Consider the following 26,702-nt stretch of genomic DNA (forward strand, 5'->3'; position numbering starts at 1 on the left):
GTCCATGAAGAAAGGCTGAAGAATCTTATTTCCCTTGGTGTGTTCATGGCCCAGCATGGGGTGTGGGCTAAGTAATTGCTCCATGTAGTATATTAGTGATCAACGGACAGAACACCAAGCAGTGATGGGCTGGAAGGAAGAGGATCCCAGGCCAACCAAGAATGGTGCATTGGAATACTGAATGTCAGTGTGCTAAGTGATAAGGGAAATGTCAGGAGGACTCGAGAAAGGGTTGGAAAGAGGTGGAGGGGCTCCATAAGATGTACATCTCTTCCAACCCAGTATTTACAGAGTAGGGAATGAATCATTACAGCCCAGAGCCCTCAGTCTGTATCATTCACCCACCTATACTGTGGGACCAGCTAACAAGGTGGTAAACCCCTTGGTGAACACAAGCAAAGATCCCCCAATTTATTTGTAGCTGGTAGATATGTAGTGATGAATAGCACATGCTCCATATAAGCGCCGTCCAGTCAAACCTTCTGCAATAACACAAAGGTTCTCCATTCACTATTTTCAACATGGTAGCCATGTGCCACACTGACCACTTGAAATATAACTCATGCAACTGAAAAACACAACTTTTCATTAAATAAATTTTTAATTAAATTCGGCTACTGTGTTAGATAGTGCTGCAAGGCCCAAACTATATGGACTCTGCCATATGTATACTGGCTGTCTGCCCCTATTCTACATTTGTTAAATAAAGAGAATAGTATACTTACTCATTTTTTTTTGCAGTAATTAAATCAGTATTAGTGTGTGTTAGTTATTTATTGCTGTATAACAAATCACCCCAAATTTAAAGGCTTAAAACTATTAACAATTCATGATCTTTTTGGTTTCTGTTGGTCAGAAGCTTGAGCAAGACTTGGGTGTGCAGTTTTTCCTGGTATGCCTCATGAAGTTGCAATCACTAGCCTGCAATCATAGGAAGGCTTGACTGAAGGATCTTCCATGGTGGCTCTTTCACATGGCCGGCAAGCTGTTTAGGGGTCTCTCTGTGCGCTGTGTGAGTGTCCCGTAGAGTAGCTGCTGCTTACCGCAGGGCAGCAACCCAGTAGAACAGGGAACAGTTGCAATACCTTTTATAATATAACCTCAGAAGCCACACAGTGTCACACAGCCCTAGGATTGGAAGTTTGGAGGGCGGGGGCCTGCTGGGGGCAGCTACCACAATCTATAAAGTACTCGGAAGGGTGCGTGGCACATATTCAATGTGGATGTCAGCAGTTCTTATCTGATGCTTCCCAAATGCAGCAAAATATCATCATGGCTCTCGGCTTATATTCACAAGGGCTGGCATTAGCCAGGAGAGTTGGGGCCACACACCCCCTCTGAAGTTCTCAGAGCCTGGCATTGATTCCTTTTGTTTTCTTTCTTCCCTTGCAGCACCAGAAAACACCTTCCTGGGAACTCTTCCTGTGGGCCAAGTCAGCTCTTCCCAAGCAAGGATGTGAACTGACTTTGTGAGTATAGCACATGAAAGGGACTTAGAAGCAGAAGCTTACACTGAAAATTAAGATAAAAAAATGAAGCCTCAGTTTTTTTTGTCCCAAAATGGGAATGCTATTTTGTCTTATGTAGATGAATCCAGTCACCCGTTGTTCCAGGCACTGTGCTAGTGAGGACCGCAGGCAGTCTCCGTCTGGCAGAAGCTGTTCGGTGGAAGTAACAGGTGTGGATGAACAGCCATGTGCAAAGTGCAGACTGAGGTGAGGCACGTGAGCATGGGCCCGGCCGGGTCTGAACACCCAGTAAAGGAGGGAGCGTGGCTCGTGAGAAAACCTGAAAGTCAGCGCGTCCGCTGAAACACAGTGGCTGGGACATGTCACTGGAGAGACATGCGTGAGAGAGGTTTGTAAGCTGCTCTCCTTGCTTTAGTTATATTCTTACTGCCTCCATGGCTCTCTTATTACTCTGTCCTTCTTCTTAATAGTATTTTCAGATAAGTAGTACCAATCGGGGTTCTGGAGGCAGTGGGATGGACTGATGTTTTGGTTTCTCTTGCTCCTCACAACTCCTGGAGCTTTCCCTCTTCCCTGAAGCTCTGTGGCCTAACACCACCATGTTTGTTCTCCTCCTGGACAGAGGGCGTGTCCCCTTTGCAGACCAGGACAAGACCGTTGTAACACCTGTGCCCATAGTACAAATGTCTTAGGAGACAATGACGTAGTATCTTGGCAAAGCTATCTGGCCATCTCTCTATTTCAAAATATCACCTTGACCTTTCCTTCACAGCTCCTCTCCCTGAGCAGACAGCCGGGAGCCAAGAGAAACCTGTGTTGCCTCCTCTGCTGAGCCATCGCTGTCCTCTGAGACAGGCCTGTCTGGCCCTCGTGGCTCTGTGTTCACATTAATAACAGAGCCAGGCACTGGCCTCCCTGTAGCCCCTCCTGAGAGCCTTTTAGGGTCTCCACATGCATCCTCTGCCTCCCCCTCCACTGTTCTCCAGGATCCAGCCAGGATCTATGAACAAAGCTTCTCCTCCTCTGAGTAAGAGAATCCCCAGACCTCCTGTGGTTTTAGCACAGTGAGGAATGGTGATTTGGGATATGTTACAGGGCTGAGCATCCTTCGTCCCCCATGGCCCTCCTCCCCCAAACCCTGAAACATGAGGCGGCCCCTCAGCTGCTCAGTGCGGCTGTCCATTGGTGGGAAGCTTCTCTTGGCTGTGGAAGGCGGCAAGCGTCTCTTGCCGCAGGGACTTGTTTTATTTATCTAGCTGGACTCCATCTTTTAGCATTCAGCTCACAGAGGAAGAGGCTTTTACAACTAAAGTCTGTCTGTCCCTCCTGTGGAGACAGTGAGCAGAGAAAGAACAGATTTCACTGAGGCTAGAAATGCCCCTGGTGTTGTCTGCAAGGCTTTGGCACAGAGGGTCTGAGGAGTCACAGAATTAGAGTGCCTGAGGCCCCAAGGTCATGGCCACCAGTCCTCTCTTCCAGAGAGATCGTGGCCTTTGTTGATCTGATTATGGAATCTGAGCTCTGATTTCCATCCATCCTCTCCCCCCACCCCCCGAAGATGATGTTAGCATTTTATTTTTCTATCCCTGACATTCAAATTCATAAGGAGGTGAACGATAATAGAATATAATCAAAATAACATTCAAACACAATTCAAGAACATTTAGCCATCCACTATAGTGATAGTGGCTATTCTTCATGAAATACATAGTTAAACAGAAACGTCTTTATATAACTTATGCTTAACAACCTATATACACTGTAAAACTATTGTTAAAACTCACACAAGGATGCTAGTGCAAGTAGTGGTGTATAAAAGTGTGAACAAGGCTACTGATAAAAAACTTATCACCTACTTACCACTTCCACATACTCTGCATTTAGTCAAATCTTGAAGGCCTCACCATGGAAAACCCTTTGAGCACTTTTAAAGTAACATGACTATATTCAGCCTGAAGGCTCCCACCTCATTATGGCAATTGATTCTGAGTTCAGGTTAGGAGCAGAACCAGGGAATAGAGAAACCCATGTGAGGCTGGCCATTCTGATGTGAATCTTGACATGTGATGATGAAAACAATTCCAGAGACAACTTGTATGTCAAAAAGTATAGAACCATAACACCCTCTTGACGCCAAAATATTTTAAACAGAAATTAAATCGAATCTTCCCTCCACCACTTAAAATCCATGCTGAACAAGAATTCACACAGTGAAGCTTTTCCAAAAATAATTCTGTGTGAGATCACTCAAAAGTCTTCCCATCCTATACTCAAATCTATCTGGGGGCAGAGACACTCCTGCAAGAAAGTTTACTTTGCATAAATTGGCTTACTTGATTACGATTACTTTGGGTTCCACTTAAAAGTGTGGTCAAAGCCCTGAGTAATCAATCAGTGGTATTAAATGCATTAGTTACTTAATGTTCTAAATTATGAGGACAAAAATTAGTTGGTTCCAAACTGCATCTGCAGTAGACTCCATAGATTCCTTCATACATTTTATCCAGGTTTGGTGTGGAGGTGTGTGAGGGGGATGGTTGCAGGTTCAGGAGTAGAAACATGGTTATAACAAAATTCCAATCATTTTACACAGAGGCACAGTCCCATATTCCAAGAGCTTGTTCTTCTTTCTTTCCTTTCTCTTTTCTTTTCTTTCTTCTTTTTCTTTTCTTTCTTTCTTTCTTCTTTCTTTCTTCTTTCTTTCTTTCTTCTATTTAAAAGCATTATTTGCATTTCAAAAGAAAAACAGTAATGGAAATGATCAGACACATCAACATGTAGCTTTGAGAATTTAGACCTTAGTTGAAGATACAGTTTCCTGAACTCTTATATTTATAGCACAAAAACCCTTAAAGATTTATAGAAAACCTTTAATTCCCTATTAATTTTGCATTAAGAAATTTATATTTGCTAATTTCTATTTTTTTCATGCTCTCATGGAGATGTTTTGAAGCTTCACTAACTATTACACAGGTTTAAAAAGATCCAAATTATATACTCTGAATAAAATGAATACAAGTTACTTTGAGAGTTCCCTTTTATTAGCTATTCTCAGTGTACTCTGGTCAACATTTATTTGGCAATAAAGCCTCACAAACTTTAATCATGTGACTAATAAGACTGAAGTGCCACACTGAGTCACAACCAGTGTAGTCTTGGAACATGTAAACTTTTCTCCTGAAGCTCTCAAATTGTGTCAGCTAGAATTACACTGCTTTTAAAGATGGAACTTGTGAAAATGCTGGGTTTTGAATGCGGCTGATCAAATCATTTTGCCGAAGGCAGGAAACACTATTATCAACAGCTGTTACCCTGTTTTAGTGATTTGCAAGTGGTTTATGTGCTCGAAAGGACTGGGAAAAAGTGTGAACCGGTTGAAAACTAAGGAAAAGAAACCACATTGTAAACCACAGTAAATGTGTATATATACATAGGTGCACAACACTCAAATTTACATCAGTGCAGGCAATGTCTGAATTCATACATCTTTGGCATTCAGAGATACTGGGTCAACCAAACCAATGGTGAAATGTATTTTTTTTCATATACTTAGGGAACATCTTGTCCTGATTTTATTTTTTTTAATTTTTATTTATTTATGATAGTCACAGAGAGAGAGAGAGGCAGAGACACAGGCAGAGGGAGAAGCAGGCTCCATGCACCGGGAGCCCGATGTGGGATTCGATCCCGGGTCTCCAGGATCGCGCCCTGGGCCAAAGGCAGGCGCCAAACCGCTGCGCCACCCAGGGATCCCTTGTCCTGATTTTAAAATGCTGTGATCTACATTCTAAAAACTCACTGAGATAAAGACAAACTGGAATCAATTTAAAAAGTTACCTGAAAGTGGGATGCCTGGATGGCTTAGTGGTTGAGTGTCTGCCTTCAGCTCCAGGGCCTGATCCCAAGATTCAGGATCAAGTCTCACTTCGGGCTCCCTGCATGGAGCCTGCTTCTCCCTCTGCCTGTGTCTCTGTCTCTCTCTGTGTGTGTCTCTCATGAATAAATAAATACATCTTAAAAAAAAAAGTAACCTGAAAAATATAATTAGCACTGTCTCTGTAAACAGGTGTGGGCCTAATAATTTCATTAAACATAAAAAAGTGGATGAGATCTTGTCTTTTAGAGTTAGACTTAAGATTTTAAAACTTGTGGGGCTCCTGGGTGGTTCAGTCGGTTGAGTGTCTGCCTTCAGCTCAGATCGTGATTTTGGGGTCCTGGGATGGAGCCCCACATCAGGCTCCCTGCTTAGTGGGGAGTCTGATTCTCCCTATTCCTCTGCCACTCCCCCTCCTTGTGCTCTCTCTCTCTAAAATAAATAAATAAAATTGTAAAAAAAAAAATAAAAAACTTTTGAGCTGTGCCTAATTTATATGGAATCCAATCTTAACTTGTATACAACATGTTAACAACTACATTTTCACACCTCAGAGTGATAGGTACAAAATTTACCTATGTCCCCAAAGCTATCATTTACCCCAGAATACTCACAGGTGCACACACTTGGACAGATGCATACAGAATACATGCTTTCCCCCATGTAATTCTACATTTTCTTGCCATTGTCTTAAGTCACTTCTTTTAAAGGGGACCAGTGACTCAGTGTATGAGTTCTGAGGAGCTGGATGAGCAAGATGGTAAGCCAGCCTATTGGCTAGGGGACCCTCCAGGGAACTGGGGGACAATTTCCATCCATCCTCTTAATCTGACTTCCCTCCCAGAACCACTGCCAACAATTTAGAGTGTACTTGCAGATTTTTCAATATTAATACTCACCCATTTGACTGAGATATTTTTCACATGCATGTAAGATGTACTGCAATTGCTAATGGACACTGCTTTCATGCTTTGATGTTCAGCAACACCTGACATCAAATAAGTGCTTGTTTAGTAATAATCTCATTTGCTAAATAAAATGAGAAATGCAAGTTCAACAGATGAAATGACTTGCCTAGGCTGGTAAGTGATGGAATCGGAAATTCATTTGGCCACATCTAAAAGGTTCTATGTGCTTCAACATAAAAGAATCATTTGGCAACAAAGAGGCTGGTACCTGGGCACAGCAGCAGGGAGAGAGCTCTTGTGGGGGATGGCATCATAATCCTCTGCTTCTCATGCTTGGAGAATCCCCCGTCTGAGCTGACACTGTCTCATCATGATGGGATTCCTGCTGGTTTTCTACTTGCTTTATCTTTTCTTTTACTAATGGACTACTTCCTGCTTATGCAGATGGGGCACCTCCTGGGCAGACTTCCTTGACCCTGGGGGCCCCTGGCAGGAAATTCATGTCCTATCAGGCTGGTAGAACCTAAGGGAGTATGAGGGAGATGCCAGATGCCATTGCTTTTGCAAAGGGTAGCCCATGGAGAGGACTTTTGCTTGGATTCAGTGGGCTCTGCCCCTGCACGTGTGTGGGAGGACAGGAGTCTGCCTGGAAAATAGAGTGTGTCATGTATGCACAAGCAGCTCCAAGTGCCTGTGTTTGGTGCTTGCTGCTCACCTCTATGGCATCACCTTGGGTCAGAACTTCTCTTCCACTCAGGCTTCAGGTATCAACAAAAGGGTGCACACAATGGTGAACCATCCTTTTTGCCTCTGGAATTCTGTGATTTATGCAGTTTTAAACTAGCTATACAGCAGTTAAAACAAAAGTGAACATTTATATTTATGGTTTTGCTGCCTTTGGAAGGGGATGGATCCAATGAGCTTGCTCTTTTTCTTTCTTTCTTTCTTTCTTTCTTTCTTTCTTTCTTCTTTCTTTCTTTTCTTTCTTTCTTTCTTTCTTTCTTTCTTTCTTTCTTTCTTTCTTTCTTTCTTTCTTTCTTTTTAATTCACATAAAAGAAAAACTGGATATTCCAGTAGAGGGAGGTTTTGTTTGGTTGTTACTCTTCCTCCTAATGATCAAAGTCTGGCCAATTTCCTCTTTCCTCTGAGGACCTGGTCTCCTGGAGACGCAGGCTTGGGCCTTTGCCCCATAGATTGTGGCTATGCCTTTTTTTTTTTTTTTTTTTAGATTTTTATTTTTATGTTATGTCTACACTCAACATGGGGCTTGAACTTACAACCAAGAGTTGTATGTTCTACTGACTGAGCTAGCCACATGCCTGTTCTTTCAGTTTCTTAAAAAAGCTTGTTGAAGTGCCATGCCATTTTCGACAACTTGAGCTAGGTAAATACTTATATGTCTTCCCTGGGTTCCTAATCAACTGAGAGCAAAGTCAGATGAGTGCCAGGAATAGTGATGGCTTTATTATGGAGAACTAGTTCTGTGCCTAATTCCCTTTTCCTTCTCCCTTGAATTGAGGAAACTTGGTCTAGCAGCCTGGGATGACCAAGTTAGAAAATCGACCAAAGTCTGGACAGTTAGGAACAAGAGTAGAGTGTCAGAGGTAAAATGTGCAAAGTCCTACAATGATAAGGCACAGACATGTTTTAAGAACAGAAAAAGAAAACACAATATGCTCTTTCTGCTTAATTTCTAATGTTGAATATCTGAACGTGGAGTCACTTTCTCCATTTTCAACTGGTCAGATTATTCTCTCTCAGAGAGAAAACTGCAACAAACAAGTGGAAAAAGAAACAGGCCAGGACTGAAACAAGTTTCTTACCTCTCTAGAAACACAAGAAACAAGAAGGTAAGCATGCTTTGGTAACAACTTTGTCTATCTTCTATTTAATTTTAACTTTGTGTGTGTGCACATGTGTGTGCATGTGTGTGTGTGCATGAGAGAGAAGAGAGATTTTGTAATAAGTCAACAATAATTTGTTTTGACATAATTTGAGAATTTTTGTCTTTCAAAAGGGAAATTATAAGCATACTTCATTTTTTACAAATTGAAGGTTTATGGCAACCCTGCAAGAAGCAAATTTATCAGCAGCATTTTTCCCATAGCATTTGTTCATTTCATGTCTCTGTGTCACATTTTGGTAATGCTTACAATATTTCAAACTTTTTCATAATTATTACTATATTTCAAATTATTATATTTGTTAAGGTGGTCTGTGATCAGTGATCTTTGATATTACTATTGTGATTTTTGGGGTTTGGGGTGCCAGGAGCCACATCAACATAAGATGGTGAACATAATCGATAAATGTTGTGTTGCAACTGCTCCACCAACTGGCTCTTCCCCCATCTCTTCCTCTCCTGAGGCCTCTCTCTTCCTGAGACCCAACAATACTGCAATCAGACCAATTACTAACTTTACAATGGCCCTCAGTGTTCAAATGAAAGGAAGAATTAATTGATGTGGCAAATCTTATTGCCTTATTTTAAGAAATTGCCACAGCCACCCAACTGTCAGCCACTACTACCTTGATCGGTCCGCAGCCATCGGCATCAAGGCTAGACCCTCCACTAGCAAAAAGATCATGATTCACTGAAAGTTCAGATGATGGTTAGCATTTCTTAGCCATGAAGTGTTTTTAATTAAGATGTGTACATTGTTTTTTAGACATAATGCTATTGCTCACTTAATAGACTATAGTATGGTATAAGCATAGCTTTTATATACCCTGGGCAAGAAAAAAATTCATTTGACTGGCTTTACTGTGGTGGTCTGGAGCCAAACCTGCAGTATCTCCAAGGTATCTCCAAGTATCTCCAAGGGAGAAGCAATAAAGGAGTTAAGGGTGTGGGCTCTGGGTTCAAATTCTATCGCTTAAAGTTACTGAAGAGTAACTATGAGAAAACAACTTTCTCTTTTTGGGTCAAAAGTTTCTCTTTTCAAAAATTCATGACTCACAGAACTATAAGAAAAATTAAATGATTTAATGTTATAAAGTGTTTAGAATGGTAATTGGCACAGAGTAAATCCTCCATCAGCTACTATTGTTGTTTTACTTTGCACTCAAATTTTGTAACACTTCTTAAAATTTACCTGTTTTTTTTTTCCCTCTAAGAATGGTTTGGTTTGAAAATTCTACTTTTTTTCCTACTTTTTTAGAGAAAGAGAGAAAGAGACTGCGAGTGGGGAGGGGCAGAGGGGAAGGGAGAGAATCCCAACCTGACTCGTGCTGAGTGCCCTGAGATCATGGCCTGAGTAAAAATCAAGAGTTGGACCCTTAACTGACTGAGCCCATAGGAGCCCCTAAAAGTTCTACTTTTTATTAAGGCTGCCTATTTTTAAGGATTTATTTACTTGAGAGAGAGAGAGAGAGAGAAAGAAAGAGAGAGAGAGAGAGAGAGAGCATGCACAAGTTCATGAATGTATGGGGAGAGGAGGGCCAGAGGAAGAGGGAGAGAGAGAAATTCAAGCAGATTCCTCGCTGAGCATAGAGCCCCACACGGGGCTCAATCTCATGACCCTGAGATCATGACCTGAGTGGAAACCACAAATTGGGCACTTAACCAACTGAGCCACCCAGGTGCACTAGACTGCCCATTTTTAAAATATATATATCTTTTTATATGAAGTATACTGCAAATTTTCTTGTTAAAGAATAATTAATCTCAAAGCATCGAGATTTATGGTTTTAAGATGCTTTCAATGCTCCTGAAAACAAGAAAACCTAAAAGGGAAAGGGGAGAAAATGCTTCAACTTAAATGAAACAACAAATTGCCACAACTTCAAACCAGAAGTGATGGGGAACATCTGCCAGATACCTGCCTTTGGGCCATTATGAGATGAGACTGGGCATGCCAAGAGGCTACACATGTCCTGGGACTACAGGTCATACATAAAACCTACCAACTATTGTTACCACCCAGAAGTTGCTTTCATTGGATCTTAGACTAGCTACGGTCTGATCTGTGGATGGTTTAACTATGGAACCAGTTGGCCATAGTTGATCCAACTCATCTGCACAGACTCTGAAATTTGCAGAATCCTGCAAGAGGTCAAAGTTACCTTGTGTTCATTGCTGCTGATGCATTGCTCATAAATCCTAGTGCTCAATTTCATGGACTTCCTTTATGTGATGAAAGAAAATCCAACACATTGACTTTCTTTTTGACAGTTCACTGTAGCAGAACTCTCCCTGGTTGAGATGTGTGTTTGTAAGGGATCAGTTTAACACATTCTTTGTCTTTGCAGACAGCAGTTTCTTGGTGCTGCTTTCCTAACTGGAGATTCTTCCCTTGGACTGTGGCTTGCAGTTCCAGAGCAGAGAAGATGTTCTTGTTTTCGGTGAAAGTGAATTGATGCCGCTCCGGGAGTCTGTATATTATCAAGACGACAAAGGTTCGGTGTTTCTTTCAGGAGCAGTAAATCAGATCCTTTGTGAGTTGTGCATTCGATCTTTTTCTCTTTCCTTCTTTGAGAAGTGGCCAAGCCAGGGCGATGCTTTTGTCTTTACTACTTGGATTAAAGTGGGGAAAGATGTCTGAGTCACCAGGGCCCCCTCCTCCAGACCTGCAGGCTTGCTGCCTCCCATTCGGCTTCCAAATGCCCACACAGCTAGTGCTGCCCCTCACACTTCCAGAATCCTTCACATCCATTCACATGTCTCTGGATCAGACTGACTTCCTGTTGCCTCATGTCCACGTTCCAGTGTTTTGGAGTCTTCTGTGCTCCACTCCACTAGGAATAAGTGAAGCCTGGTCTGGTGAGCTGGGCCATGCTGATGCTTTGCCTTGGTGCATGTTCTCCCATCTCAGGCAGCATGTCTGGACCCATCCTGGCACTTTTCTTTAGGATGGCCTCTTCCAGCGCCTTTGAAAGGCCCCACAGCAGGAGATAAATTGATGTTAATGGCAGAAATGAAATTAACAGTGATTAACATAATATTTTTTTTATTCAGGAGTTAATTGTGTAAATATCAGTGAATATTTTGGATTTTGGGTAGCTGGTAACTTCAGTGGGGTCCAACATCACCATCCATTACTACAAAAGGCCATCTTGGCCTAATGGTGAAGTGGAGCATGGATCAGAGGAGCTAGTTCTGCTGTCCTCTGCACAGGCTACTTTATCTGGAACTTCATATTTTACCTGTCATTGCATTACAGAAAGAACTTTGAAAATGAATATAGGAGACAGTGATAACATCTTGAGGAATCTAGAAACCACACTATACGGAGGCGAGTAGAACTATGTAATTCAAAAGGGCTGCTGTTGGAAGAAAGAAAAGAAAAAAAAAAGACGACTTGGGTGGAAAAAGATTGTGGTTGCCAGATGTTTCAAGAAGTACAATGTAGTAGAGAAAACAAACCGATTCTGTGTAATCACCATAGGGTAGAACTTTGATGTGTAGGTGGAAGTTGCAGGGGCCAGACTGCATTTCATTCTATTTTAACAACTTTGTGGCAGCCTCATGGGCAAGCAGTCACCATGTCACCTGAAACACCCAAGCCAAGGCTGGCTCCTCTTCTCCAGGGTCTGAGTGGTAGGCCCTGGGTCTCTTGCTTCTGAGCATGAGTGGCTCTATGGCTGTTAGAGCAAAGGGCATAGCATCTCTCCTACGGTTCAGAAGGCATGGAGGAGGGCAGCAGGACCTCGCTGTGCTCATGGAGGGCGCCAAGCCTGACCGAGGCCTGCAGGGAATGTTTTCTCAGCTTTAAGTCTCCAGCCGATGAACCAGGCCTGGAGTTTCACCTGCCACCCCTGCCGCACTCCCAACATCTGAAGGGAAGGCTCCAGCCTCGACTCAGACAGTCCCATCTGCACCGTGAAGATAGGGCCGCAGGTGACCCTTGTTGGCCGAGGGATGAAAGGCAGGGGCTGCAGCTCTGGGTTGGGATTGGGCTGTAGACATGCTGTGTGGGGCTTTTTCTTTCCTTGTGTTCTTCCCTATTTGTGAAATCTATTCCCATGAATGTTTTAGGCGCTGTCCTTCTCAGAAGGTTGAAAGCTAAGCCGGCTCTGTAGGAAGGAGCTCCAGTGTTCAGCCAAGTCCAGGGTAGGGGAAATCATTTGCCCTGCCCCCATCCGGTGGCCTTGAGTTGGCCCTTTGCCCACCTTTACTGATGGGAAGCTCACCAGTAAACCAGCAGACTAGCTAGTTTGATAGCCGGGAGCAGGGCTTTGGAGGCTGATTCTCACACCACAACATCTTAAGTACCCACAGCCTTTTCATGCAGACACGCAGACATAGGAATCCTTCCCCATGCCTTAACCTACAGATTCTGTCTGTTATAGGACAGAGAAAAGCAAAAGGAAAGGAAAACTGGTGTTGAATTTACTAAGAAAATTAAGTTCCAAGGGATTCCTGAAGTTGGTTCTCATTCTTTCCACTTAATCTACACCTTTATTTTGCTTATATTTTAAAACTTCTATTTTAATACAATTTTTTACTTAACAAAGAATGACACAAAAAGCATACAAAGAATTTCTGTATATCCAAATTTTTCGGATGTTAGTATCTTATGTAACATGAGTGCAATGATCAAAATCAGGAGATTAACTTGATGTGACACTAATCTAATCCATAGGCCTTGGGCAGATTTCATCAGTTGTCTCACAAAGGTCTCTTTCCTGGTCCAGGTTCCAAACCAGCTTCATACATTGGACTCAGATGTCATATCTTCTCAGTTTTATTTAATCTGGAATAGTCTTACCTATACCCTTTTGGCAAATTTAATTCTAGAGAAGGAGAGCATATCCATTAGAGAAGTACTGAGTGTCCGCTTGCCCTGTGCTGTGCCCTGCTAGGGATGAGGGGACACCACATGGAAAAGGAGAAACACCATTCCTGCCACCTGAAGGTTCTCAATCCAGTGTTGAACACAGACAAGAAAACCAGCAGTTTCCATGCAGGATGCCAACTACTATAAGAAGGAATGAAGGGGACATGCAGGTTGAGAGGGCAGACACTTAAATAAACCATATCGGAAAGATGTGGGAGAGGATTTCTGGAAAGGATGATGGTGGAGTTGAGGCCTATGAGATGAGTAGGAGTTGCTCAAGCTGGGAGAACAATGTCATGCTGTGAGATCATACAGGCAGTGGCAATGGTGTTGGTGAAATTCTGATGGCACAAGACATCTGCCCTGAGCACTGAGCCAAAATGCATTCTGGAGTCTACACAGGATGCATGAAATGGGGCGAGGTGTGCATGAGGCTGGAGAGGCAGAGTGGTCAAATGCACAAAGGCTTGGAAGTTGCATTAAGGGCTTAATTTTGACCACAGGGTCATGGCAGATGTTGAAAGATGTTTTGTATAGGAATGTGGTAGTCATATTTGTTTTTACAAAGACTACTAGAGCATTTCAAGGGTGTTTTTATGCAAAAGTGTTTGGGTAACTTGTGTAAAGTTAGAGTGTGAAGCTGAGGCTCTCCTGATCTCCAGTCCAGGACTGTTGACTTCATTGTATTCCTCCTATTTTCAGTCTAGCAAGCTACTGGGCATGAAACACACATATAAGTGCTTCTGAGAAGCAGGCTGCATGTCCTGGCCTCTGCCCCTGGGGAACCCACAGCCAGGGTTGCCCCAGCAGTGAACAGACACTGCAGTAAGTATGGTATGAGAGGGGCCCAAGGCTGGACAGTGATTTCTATTGTGATCCTATTCAGCTGGGAGAGCAGGAGAGGCTAGACACATTTGATCCTGTTGATATGGGGTTAGGAGGGGACCATAGATAAGGGGTGCTATCCCAAACTGCAGGGTGGTTTGCTGAAAGGAGCAGAAGGCCAGGCCAGAATGGGCAACCGGCTGGGGTATAAGGACTTGGGAAAATGCCAGGAAGAGGTGGAAGGGAATCCTTTCCTTTCCTCTGATCATAGAGCTCTTTTTACCTGGAAGCCATCATGGTAGTTTCTGTTCTGCCATTCACTGTTGAGGAAGGTAGGGCTCTATGAGGTTAATGACCCCCCCCCCAAGGTCACACAGATAGTAAGTGTTGAGTCAGGACTTTTTTTTTTCTTTAAAGATTTATTTATTCATTCAGAGAGAGCGAGAGACAGGCAGAGACACAGGCAGAGGGAGAAGCAGGCCCCATGCAGAAAGTCTGATGCGGGACTCGATCCCGGGTCTCCAGGATCACACCCCAGGCTACAGGTGGCACTAAACTGCTGTGCCACCAGGGCTGCCCTTGAGTCAGGACTTTGACAAAACCCTGACTTCATAGCTCTTTTTTTCTGCTCTATGCTTCCTGGTATCAAGTGGAAATTCAGGTCCAGTCTAAGGAATTGCCAAAGCTGTCTAGGTATGGGCAGTGGGGGATGGCTGGATGGAGGGAAAAAAGAGAAAGTTTATGGTTGCCATCCCGAAGTAGTCACTAGTACCATGTAAAGCCCTGGCCACCATCAGGAAGATCCTACCTGAAGAGGGAAAGATTTAGATGAAACCTAATTCCAGGGAATGGGGTTGAGGCACAGCAGGGAGGGTGGTTACACAGCACTGGACTGGAAACAGGCTGACCTCTAGCAAGCAGAACTCTGCAAAAGAAGTTCTAAGCCAGGCTAGCCCAGGCTGGTGTGAGACTCAGTCCTGGTGCTCCTTCCTTATCCTAGATTCAGGATCTGTTCTTGATCCACTGCAAGCCTAGGGTTGGGTAAAAGCTCATCTAGAAGCAGCAATGCACCGGCTCTGGCCCCAGCTCCAGGAGGTTTTGTTGATGTTTAAGGAAGCTGTCTTTTCCCTTTTGACCCATATTCACCCCAGTTTGCAGGCCTGTTCCGTCCTAACAGGCGAGGCTGGAAGCACTTAAGAAGAAGAAGTCTCAGCTGGTCTCTTCCTCTCTGTCCAGCGCCGGGAGAGAGGGAACTCTGCTACCCCCCAGCAGTCACTCAGCCTCTGGCGGCTCAGCTGGAGGGGGAAGTGTAAGCTAGGGGTGGAGGGAGGAAGATGGGAGGGCACAATTTGGCTTGACTCAGTTTTGTAGGGGGCACTATAAAAAAGGGAGGAAATAGGACAGGACTGTGAGAAACGGGCAGAGAATGACTTGCCTGCCCCAGTTTCTCATCTGCCAAGATGATAACTGAAGAGTTGGCTGCTATCAGGTAGCATTAACTCATATTCAGGGTTGACAAGGGACATTATCCTGGCTGGGTGCAGGGTTTCTCCAGCCATCAGGAAATCCTGAGACTCCAGCTCCAAGGAACTTTTAGACCGTGTAGAAAGAACACAGACAAGCAGATATACTTGAAATGTATTAATGGACCAACTTGGTTCACCCACAAATGGCTGGGCAGCACCTAAAAAAAATAAGGCAGGGGTCTCCCATGGCAGAATCTGGGGGTTGAAGTGAGCAATGTGAATATTTTTTTGTGTGTGTGCTACAGTTTGCTTTCTGTCTTGGGAAAAGAACCTCAAGCTTCTTCGATCCCCTTCTATCATGAATTGTTGGCAGCTCTGGGAGATATTTTCCCTATTAAGCAAACCAACAGCTGCTGGTTTTGGCTACAGTTTGCTTTGCTCAGTTCTTGGGCGGAAAGAAGATGCTCAGCTGTCCTCAAGAGCTATCAGTGGAAATCAGAATAAAAAACACAGAACAGATGGGCCTAGAGAATGGAAACCCTGAAGAGTGCTGTGGGTTTCCATCCACAGTAGAAAACTGCAAATACCCAACAGTTATAGGGTTCTCCTCCTGCCTGGGCCTGGCCTCATGTGCTCAACTCCATACTGCAGGGATGCATGGTGTTCTCAGAACTCCTCCCATCTGACATTTCAGGATAGCGGACATAGGGAGAGTGGCAGATTTCTCTGAGGGGACAGTGAGCAAGGCACTGGGTAATTTTCTGGATCAAAATATATCACCCATCACATCACTAATTTTACCATAAGTAAATTTACCAGAAGTCAATTTCCTTTGGGTATCAATTTCTCCACCTCTGGGTTCTGATAGGAACCAACCAAAACAGCAATAAACATCTGTATTATTATTTTCTATGTGCCAGGCATTGGTGTCCAAATTGGCAAGTCATACTTAATCCTTGCCTTATTCTCATGCTGTACTCATTTTACTGATTAGAACATTGCAGCTCAGAAAAGCCAAATAATTTACTCCAAGTCAGAGTTAGTATTGGCATTCCTGGGGTGGATTAATCCACCCACCAAAAAGACCCAAATACATACCAGGGTAGATACTGGGGAAGATTGATACCATTCATTTAATACATATAAATAGAAGCATAGTAGCATACACACACACACACACACACACACACACACACACACACAGAAAATCTTACTCAGCCAAAATCTATGTCCACCTACTACATAGTCAAGGAAATGAACACAAAGATGGCCACACAACGAAGGATCCCCAAACATTGAGGGGAAAATCTGTAGCATTGGAGGATTGTCAAGTTACATCAAAATTACAAAGTGCATGAAGAGGATGGAAGCAAAGTTTAGAGCATCAGGAAATTCTTTAGAATCAGTATAATTAATGTTAACATGTGAAATAATGTTGCAGAAATGTATGAGAGTACTTTATATATAAATTAAAAATTTTCGAGATATGGAGAAAAAATAACAATGAAATTAAAATGTGTGTTAAAGAGCAGAATCAACATAGCTGAAATTTGAATTTGTAAGCTGGAGGATGGCAACAAAGCATTCTTCCAAAATGTAGCCCCCAAAGACAAAGAAACAGAACGTATTAATGGAACATTAAGACATGGCTCGGAGGGGCTCGGGCGGCGGCTCCGCGGAGGGGGCTGCGGGGAGGGAGCGCGAATCCCACAGCGCAGGCCCCGGAGCACAGGGCGCCGGGACACAGCCCAGGATCCGGCCTCCCCCGGGACAGGCAGAGGCCGGGAGGGCCCAGGACAGCGAGGACGCTCCTGCCCCGAGCTGAGCAGATCAGCGGCCCCCGCCCCGGAGCCTCCAGGCCCTGCGGACGGAGAACCGAGAGCCCCGAGCCCCGTAGTTCCTGCGGAGGCTGAATCCAGGCTTCCAGAGTTGCCATAGCAACTGCTGCTGTTCCTCCTGGGGCCCCACGGGGTAAACAACCCCCGCTGAGCCCTGCAGCAGGCAGGGGCAGAGCAGCTCCCCCAAGTGCTAACACCTGAAAATCAGCGCAGCAGGCCCCTCCCCCAGAAGACCAGCTGGACGGACCAGTGATACTCCCCCGTGTTCCAATACAACTTGTTTTTGGCCACTCTGCACTGAGCAAAATGACTAGAAGGAAAACCTCACCTCAAAAGAAAGAATCAGAAACAGCCCTCGCTCCCACAGAGTTACAAAATCTGGATTACAATTCAATGTCAGAAAGCCAATTCAGAAGCACTATTATACAGCTACTGGTGGCTCTAGAAAAAAGCATTAAGGACTCAAGAGACTTCATGACTGCAGAATTTAGATCCAATCAGGCAGAAATTAAAAATCAATTGAATGAGATGCAATCCAAACTAGAAGTCCTAACGACGAGGGTTAACGAGGTGGAAGAACGAGTGAGTGACATAGAAGACAAGTTAATGGCAAAGAGGGAAACTGAGGAAAAAAGAGACAATCAATTAAGGGACCATGAAGACAGATTAAGGCAAATAAATGACACTCTAAGGAAGAAAAACCTACGTTTAATTGGGGTTCCCGAGGGCGCCGAAAGGGACAGAGGGCCAGAATATGTATTTGAACAAATCCTAGCTGAAAACTTTCCCAATCTGGGAAGGGAAACAGGCATTCAGATCCAGGAAATAGAGAGATCCCCCCCTAAAATCAATAAAAACCGTTCAACACCTCGACATCTAATAGTGAAGCTTGCAAATTCCAAAGATAAAGAGAAGATCCTTAAAGCAGCAAGAGACAAGAAGTCCCTGACTTTCATGGGGAGGAATATTAGGGTAACAGCAGACCTCTCCACAGAGACGTGGCAGGCCAGAAAGGGCTGGCAGGATATATTCCGGGTCCTAAATGAGAAGAACATGCAACCAAGAATACTTTATCCAGCAAGGCTCTCATTCAAAATGGAAGGAGAGATAAAGAGCTTCCAAGACAGGCAGGAACTGAAAGAATATGTGACCTCCAAACCAGCTCTGCAAGAAATTTTAAGGGGGACTCTTAAAACTCCCCTTTAAGAAGAAGTTCAAGTAACTCTGAACGTGAATGGGCTTAATGACCCCATCAAAAGGCGCAGAGTTTCAGACTGGATAAAAAAACAGGACCCATCTATTTGCTGTCTACAAGAGACTCATTTTAGACAGAAGGACACCTACAACCTGAAAATAAAAGGTTGGAGAACCATTTACCATTCAAATGGGTCTCAAAATATACCCTAAAAACTACAGAACACTTCTGAAAGAAATTGAGGAAGACACAAAGAGATGGAAAAATATTCCATGCTCATGGATTGACAGAATTAATATTGTGAAAATGTCAATGTTACCCAGGGCAATTTACACGTATAATGCAATCCCTATCAAAATACCATGGACTTTCTTCAGAGACTTAGAACAAATTATTTTAAGATTTGTGTGGAATCAGAAAAGACCCCAAACAGCCAGGGGAATTTTAAAAAAAGAAAACCATATCTGGGGGCATCACAACGCCAGATTTCAGGTTGTACTACAAAGCTGTGTTCATCAAGACAGTGTGGTACTGGCACAAAAACAAACATATAGATCAATGGAACAGAACAGAGAACCCAGAAGTGGACCCTGAACTTTATGCTCAACTAATATACGATAAAGGAGGAAAGACGATCCACTAGAAGAAAGACAGTCTCTTCAATAAATGGTGCTGGGAAAATTGGACATCCACATGCAGAAGAATGAAACTGGACCACTCTCTTGCACCATACACAAAGATAAACTCAAAATGGATGAAAGATCTAAATGTGAGACAAGATTCCATCAAAATCCCAGAGAAGAACTCAGGCAACACCCTTTTTGAACTTGGCCACAGTAACCGGAGAAGGACAAACAGTGTATGTTCTCATTCATTTGGGGAATATGAATAATAGCGAAAGGGAATATATGGGAAGGGAGAAGAAATGTGTGAGAAATATCAGAAAGGGAGACAGAACATAAAGACTTCTAACTCTGGGAAATGAACTAGGGGTGGTGGAGGGGGAGGAGGGCGGGGGGTGGGGGTGAATGGGTGACGGGCACTGAGGGGTACACTTGACGGGATGAGCACTGGGTGTTATTCTGTATGTTGGTAAATTGAACACCAATAAAAAAAAAAGAAAAGACATAGTAGGTTTATAAGAGAGTTCCAAATCCTATCTAATTGAAGTTGCAAAAGGAAAGAAAAGAAAAACAAAACAGAGGCTTGAAGGGAGGAAATAATTAAAAGAAGACAAAATTTTCAGAAAGGAAGACATGAGTCCTCATATTGAAACAACCCAGTGAGTGTTAGGTAGGACAAAGGTAGCAGGTATGACATATGCATGCACTGTGGTGACATTTCAGAAAACCCACCATGAATAAAGCGTCCCAGAGGCCAACAAAGCTAAATAAGAGAGAAGATAGTTTCTGTATAAAGAAATGAACATCAGATCAGAATCCAATTTCTCAAAAGCAGGAGAGGATTTCTAAAAGCAATGGATCAATATTTTCAAAGTTGTTGGTATGTGATTTTTTAAAAATTTATTTATATTTTTTTGGTATGTGATTTTTTTAATAATAAATTTATTTTTATTGGTGTTCAATTTGCCAACATACAGAATAACACCCAGTGCTCATCCCATCAAGTGCCCCCCTCAGTGCCTGTCACCCATTCACCCCCACCCCCCGCCCTCCTCCCCTTCCACCACCCCTAGTTCATTTCCCAGAGTTAGAAGTCTTTATGTTCTGTGTCCCTTTCTGATATCTCCCACACATTTCTTCTCCCTTCCCTTATATTCCCCTTCACTATTATTCATATTCCCCAAATGAGTGAGAACATACACTGTTTGTCCTTCTCCGATTGACTTACTTCACTCAGCATAATACCCTCCAGTTCCATCCACGTTGAAGCAAATGGTGGGTATTTGTTGTTTCTAATGGCTGAGTAATATTCCATTGTATACATAAACCACATCTTCTTTATCCATTCATCTTTCGATGGGCACCGAGGCTCCTTCCACAGTTTGGCTATTGTGGACATGGCTGCTAGAAACATCGGGGTGCAGGTGCCCCGGCGTTTCATTGCATCTGAATCTTCGGGGTAAATCCCTAACAGTGCAATTGCTGGGTCGTAGGGCAGGTCTATTTTTAATTCTTTGAGGAACCTCCACAGAGTTTTCCAGAGTGGCTGCACCAGTTCACATTCCCACCAACAGTGTAAGAGGGTTCCCTTTTCTCCACATCCTCTCCAACATTTGTTGTTTCCTGCCTTATTAATTTTCCCCATTTAACACTCATTTTTGAAGTAATTAATGATAATAACTCAAATCCATTATTCCTTTTTTTTTTTTTTTTTTTTGCCCACAAATCCATTGTTCCTACATGATCTCAGAACAGTTCAGATCATGGGAGAAAAGAAAAGCTTTCTATGTTAGAAATTTTCACAACAATGGCATTTTCCACAGGTTTTTGAACAAGAGCACTCACATTTTCACTTGGCACTTGATGCCACCTCTGTCACCCACACAGGAGGCAAGACTTCTTTTGCTAAGGAAACTGAGACAAGGAGGCTGAATACTTGGAGTCATTAGAAACATTAGAAAATTGGGTGACAAAAGGAGAATAAAGTGAGATGCTAACAACTGATCTAGAAATATCCTCAGGCTCCCACTGCCATGGTGGGAGATTGTAGGGTCTTTCCCTGGAACAACTGAACCACTCAGGGAAGAAGATCTACACATCTTGACATGTGAAGGTCACTAATGTCATTGTCGATGGGCCATCCCACCAGCCAGCGGTGTAACTCTCCAATCAAATAAGCTCTTCCCTGTGTGTTGTCATCAGCTCCAAAGGAGACCCAATATTCAGGGCTTAATGCCTTTGCTCCCATTTTCCCTCCCGCCTCTTGATTTGGGGATTGTATTCATTTGCATTTCATATAATAATTAATATATGTTGTGTCTCAAGTCCTGTTTTCTTTACAATATATAGTTCTTCACAACATACAGTTCTTCACTGTCATTGGCTTATGAATATTTTCCCGTGCCTATCTCCCCACTAGGCTGCAAGCTCCCTGAGGACAGACGGGAGCCACCCCTGATTGCTAGGTCTGCCGAGTCTCCTGCTATGCTTTCCCCAGGATGTCTCTCAGTAAATTGACTTTGGTGAACAATGTGAAAATACTTTATAGACTGTATATTGATGTGAACAAAAGGACAGCTTCTAATTACAAAATGGGGAGAAAGCAAATTCCAAGGAGGCCTGCAATTCCTCGGTGCTGATTCCAAGAGAGATGAATGACAGATATGCTACCTGAGTCCCCATACTCTCACCAGCGTCCTGGAAAACCTGAAGAGTCAGACAGGGTGGGTGACAGCATGGTTTCTTAGCTGGAGGAGAGCAGAAGCAAATGCAGAAACAGTTTTTTCTTTCCCACCCCCCCCTCCCACCACCCAAGGACAAATGGAACCCATGATGTTTGGCTTGATTTTGAGGTTCATATTCTCCCTACATTTCTGGACCTTTCCTGTATCTCTTGTATTAGCCCTGAGAACAAATGTCTTGATCACAATCTTCACCAGGTTCTCTCAAAGAAAGGACCAGGTTGCAGGAACCAGACTTAAAATGGTTTCCAAGGAGTTGAGGGAAGTAAAAGCTCTTCCTGCATTTTCTCCAGTCAAGAAATTAGGGAAAAGATGTGGGTCACAGAGCTTCTGTAGTGTAAGGAAGAATTCTCTAAAGATTTTCTCTAAGACTCACAGGAGGATTGGTTTCCCTTCATGTAGAAGCCACCCCTTGCTTTCAAATGGAGCCTGCTTCACCTCATCAGAAGCTGTAGGCAGAGGAAGCAGTGGCATTGCTTGCTCAGCAGGTTATTTTAAGGAAAGATACACAAGAAGAAAATTAAACCCTTTATTTCTATTATTCCTTCTTGGGAAATGGCAAGAAATATTGCCTTTAAAGTCTATCTCCTCCATGAGAATTACTTTTTCCATTTGGAAGAGATTCCCAGCTCTCCCAAGCAGCTATTGCTCTAGTAACTATTTATTTCCCAACAACCTCAGTCTGGAAGTATCCTGCGGCATCAACATACCTAGTTGTCTTGTCTCTTGTCACCATGACTCAGTATTGAAGAGCATGATGGCAGAAACCATGCTTCCCACCTCACAGCATGCCTTCCATTTTTGGGATGGCATTCTGCTGCCCACTGGGGGATGTAGCATAGTTCTCTAGGAGGAGGTAGAGCATGGATTGTGGTTGCACCTAGCATCAGCCACATAAAGTTTAAAAGGGAAATTCTGTGTCCTGAAACAATGCAAACAGCTTATTTGTATTCAAGATCAAAACTAAGAACAGAGAAAAACCACAGGAGACCTACCACTTTCTGGGTGGATCGTGCCCTCCCTACAAACTTTAGCCATCCTCTGCTACTGCTGGGTACTTCACAGAGACCCACTTCTGCCAGGAAGTTGAGTCTGGACATGGATCCAGGATCAGCTAGAGGAAACATGACTTCCCAGGCTTCCTCTGCAAGTGGCATAACAGACAGGCAGCGGAATGGAGTTACAGCCCTCTGGTTTCTCAAAGCAATTTCTCTGGATCCTGTTCTTGGTACATTGCATTTCAGTGCTCTATTGCTTTAATTAGTTTTTTAAATTTTTTTAAAATTTATTTATTTATGATAGTCACAGAGAGAGAGAGAGAGGCAGAGACACAGGCAGAGGGAGAAGCAGGCTCCATGCACCGGGAGCCCGATGTGGGATTCGATCCCGGGTCTCCAGGATCGCGGCCTGAGCCAAAGGCAGGCGCCAAACCGCTGCGCCACCCAGGGATCCCTCTATTGCTTTAATTAGATTGCCTTTTTTAAAAAAGATTTTATTATCTATCTATCTATCTATCTATCTATCTATCTATCTATGTATTTAAGAGAGTGTATGTGAACAAGCATGAGTAAGAGAGAGAGAGCAGGAGCAGAGGGACAGAGGGAGAGGGAGAAACAGGACCCCGCTGAGCAGGGAGTCTGACATGGGGCTGGATCCCAAGACCCTCGGATCATGACCTGAGCCAAAGGCAGGAGCTTAACAAGAGCCATGCAGGCATTTTTATTTTTTTTTTTTATTCTGTTACCTGCTAGAAACTTTCACATATATTATCAATGTCGTTCCTGACAGACTCCACATGAGATTTTTAAAATTTTATCTTGACTAAGTTTATGCAAAGCTCAGCTTGTGGGAGGCAAGAAATACACATACAGAAATGAATAAGAAGCTTAGCACACTAGAATTCTGTATCCAGCTCCATCTGACCATTCCAGGCTACCAAAGAGATTGCCTAAATTCCTTCTTTGTGAGAAGAAATGATATCCAGGCACATAATCAAACTCTTTTGGGGGGTCCTCGCTGAATAGAGCAAAGCCTGAGCCTTGATTTAAGAATAATGAGAACTTTAACAAGTCTAGAAGGAAGTGGACTATAAAACAATTCAGTTTTTCAGAAAGTCACTGCACTGAGTTTCTTCTGAACAAATTACTAAATTAATATAAGTTTGAGAGAAAGAAATTAATATTTATCTTAAAGTTACAGAATTTTATGTATGTATGTATGTATTATTTATTTATTTATTTTAGAGAGAGCACGTGGACATGAGTAAAGGGGTGGAGGGAGAGGGAGATTCCTAAGCAAGCTCTCTGCTCGGCGTGGAGCCCAAAACAGGGTTCCATCTTACAACCCTGAGATCATGACCTGAGGCTAAATCAAGATTCGGACACTCAAACAACTGAGCCAGCCACTTGGGTGCTCCCAGAAATGAACTTTTGTGTACCTTGCTTGTTTGCACTGATTTCTTTTATCCAATCTAATGGGTTGCATTTTTTAAAATTTAAAATGCCCTTATTCATTTATATGGCAAATGACACTGAATAACAATGACATGCGGGGTATAGTCTGTTGAGCTTAGGTAAGAAATTTGTATCTTTTTTCCACATGTATTGAAATGTAGGAAAAGCCAATTTAATGGACATCATTAACTGATTTCACGTATATTCCAAAGCTTGGAAAGTGATTAAGTTATAAATAGATGAGCAGCAATGTGGGTATGTGATAGGCAGGTGAAATTCAGGTGCTTTACAGAGTTTTACACAGAAGATGTATTTCCACTGATTTATGCTAACAACTTGCTCGCTGTCAATCTTTTTTTTTTAAATTTTTATTCATTTATGATAGTCACACAGAGAGAGAGAGAGAGAGGCAGAGACATAGGCAGAGGGAGAAGCAGGCTCCATGCACCGGGAACCTGACGTGGGATTCGATCCTGGGTCTCCAGGATCGCGCCCTGGGCCAAAGGCAGGCACCAAACCGCTGCGCCACCCAGGGATCCCTCTGTCAATCTTTAAAATAACCAATTTCAAATCTTCCTGCTCCTGGAGAAGAGTGATATCTCTTAAAAAAATCTCCAACTTAGAGTTTTTCTAGCTGTTTAAGTTGCTGATTGTTTTTTCAAGTTTCAATTGCTTTCAGGTCTTTGATTCTTGATTTTTCCATCTGTCTCAGGGTCTCCAGATGTGATCAGAGACATACTATTTCGTGGTGTGCTCTGTGGAGCAGGGTAAGTGCCAAATCTTGGTTCTTGTCATTTCTTGCTTCCTACTTTAGAATTTTCTTAGCCTCATATTTCCTTTGATTTTTAAGAGCTGCTCTTGATAATGGCTTCTCATTTCCTGGTTGTGATTTCTAATTCAGCAGTTGTGTCTCCTCAGAGAGCTTGGAATGGGTAATTGGTTTATTCCTTAAGCCGAGAGTCTATCAACTACTGCACATTTAGGTTTTTTGTTGAATAGTTCACTTTTAACTGCTTAGTAAGCTATCGTTTTTGCTGGAAAAGCAAAAGCCATCCAAAGAATGGCTGCCAGGATAGGCCTGGCCTAATGCCAAAGGTTGTACCCATTATTAACATCAAACCTGGGAGCATGCGTGGCAGTTAAAATGTGCTCCCCATCTGGGCACCAAGGAAAACAGGTAGGATCAGAGGCTGCTAGTTTAGAAATAGGTTTGTATTTTTTAACATTCCATGATTGCATTTGTCTGCCAGGGTTTTAAACCCAGCTAGCCTTAATATATGGCCATGAGGACTAAATAAGTTAGACATTAGAGCACCAGCTCCACAGTCAAACACAGGATCACATTTCAAGTTGAAAATCGTTTTGTTGGCAGACATAGAATCATAAATAGCATAAAACTCAGTAGAACTAGAATTCTAAATTTCACCATAAATGAGTCTATGTTTTGGTAATTGAATAAATTCTAGCCCTTTCTTCATCTGCTGCAAGGTAATGCCATATTTGTTCTCTGTAGTAGAAAGTTCCTTGCTTGTCAAATCCATTCTAACTATTACAACACAGCAGTGCTTTTCATTCCTTAGTGCCCTAAACGTCTCAATCCGAGAGAAACTGACTGTGGGGCCTTGGAACATCGCCACCACTGAATCCGTACCCTCATCTGCCAGGAAGGGCATGAATGCTTCCATCGTCTCCTGGGAAAGCTATGTTCCTTTCCAATGCCCCTTAATGTCATAAATCATTCCACTGCTGCTGAGTCTGGTATCTAACAGGGAAGAGATCAGTATATGGGTTCCTTCAGTGCTGTGAACACACCGTGGCCTTTCCTACTTTCTACTCTTCCCTAGGCTAAAATGTTCATCCTGGCTCTTTATGTAACTACTTCTTTACTAACCTTCGAAGATTTTTTTCTTTACTTTTTTTATTCATGAGAGACACAGAGAGGGAGAGAGAGGCAGAGACACAGGCAGAGGGAGAAGCAGGCTCCATGCAGGGAGCCCGACGTGGGACTTGATCCTGGGTCTCCAGGATCCCGCCCTAGGCTGAAGGCAGCGCTAAACCGCTGAGCCATCCAGGCTGCCCTAGCCTTCAAGTTTTAGTGGAAATATAATCCTTTTCAAATCGCCTCTCCCAGATAATGTCTACCTCTGTGCCTTTTCGGTCATTACTTCCTTGCTCGTCATTATCTTGCTTAGTTATGTGTTTGTCCATCGTCCGTCTTCCCCAGCAAAATGCAGGCTCTGTCAGGGAAGGAATCTTGCTGGTCTTACTCATTACTGATGCCCAGCCCCTCGTACAGAGCCTGGCACATCTTAAGTGTCAATATATATTTGTGAAATGCTTTCATTTTTTTCCCTTCCAACACATTCAGGAAATAGCTATTGAATGAAGAATAAATAAGTGGACGGATGGAGAAATGCATACTTCCATCGTTAATCTTGCTGCAAATGCCCTCTGAGCATGTGTAGCAGCCCCTGGGTAGCAGATCATCTTTTCCAGATCTTTCCTCTTGGTCCTGTTCATGTGGCAGCAT

General features: G+C 43.1%; 1 pseudogene; it reads right to left on the reverse strand.

Moving 5' to 3' along the window:
* The window catches only part of LOC129522796 (eukaryotic translation initiation factor 2A-like), a 38,167-nt pseudogene extending 12,310 nt beyond the window's left edge, over positions 1-25,857 (reverse strand).
* Between the last annotated feature and the right edge of the window lie 845 nt (positions 25,858-26,702).

Source organism: Nyctereutes procyonoides, unplaced genomic scaffold (genome assembly GCF_905146905.1).
Source record: "Nyctereutes procyonoides isolate TBG_1078 unplaced genomic scaffold, NYPRO_anot_genome, whole genome shotgun sequence".
Classification (NCBI taxonomy): domain Eukaryota; kingdom Metazoa; phylum Chordata; class Mammalia; order Carnivora; family Canidae; genus Nyctereutes; species Nyctereutes procyonoides.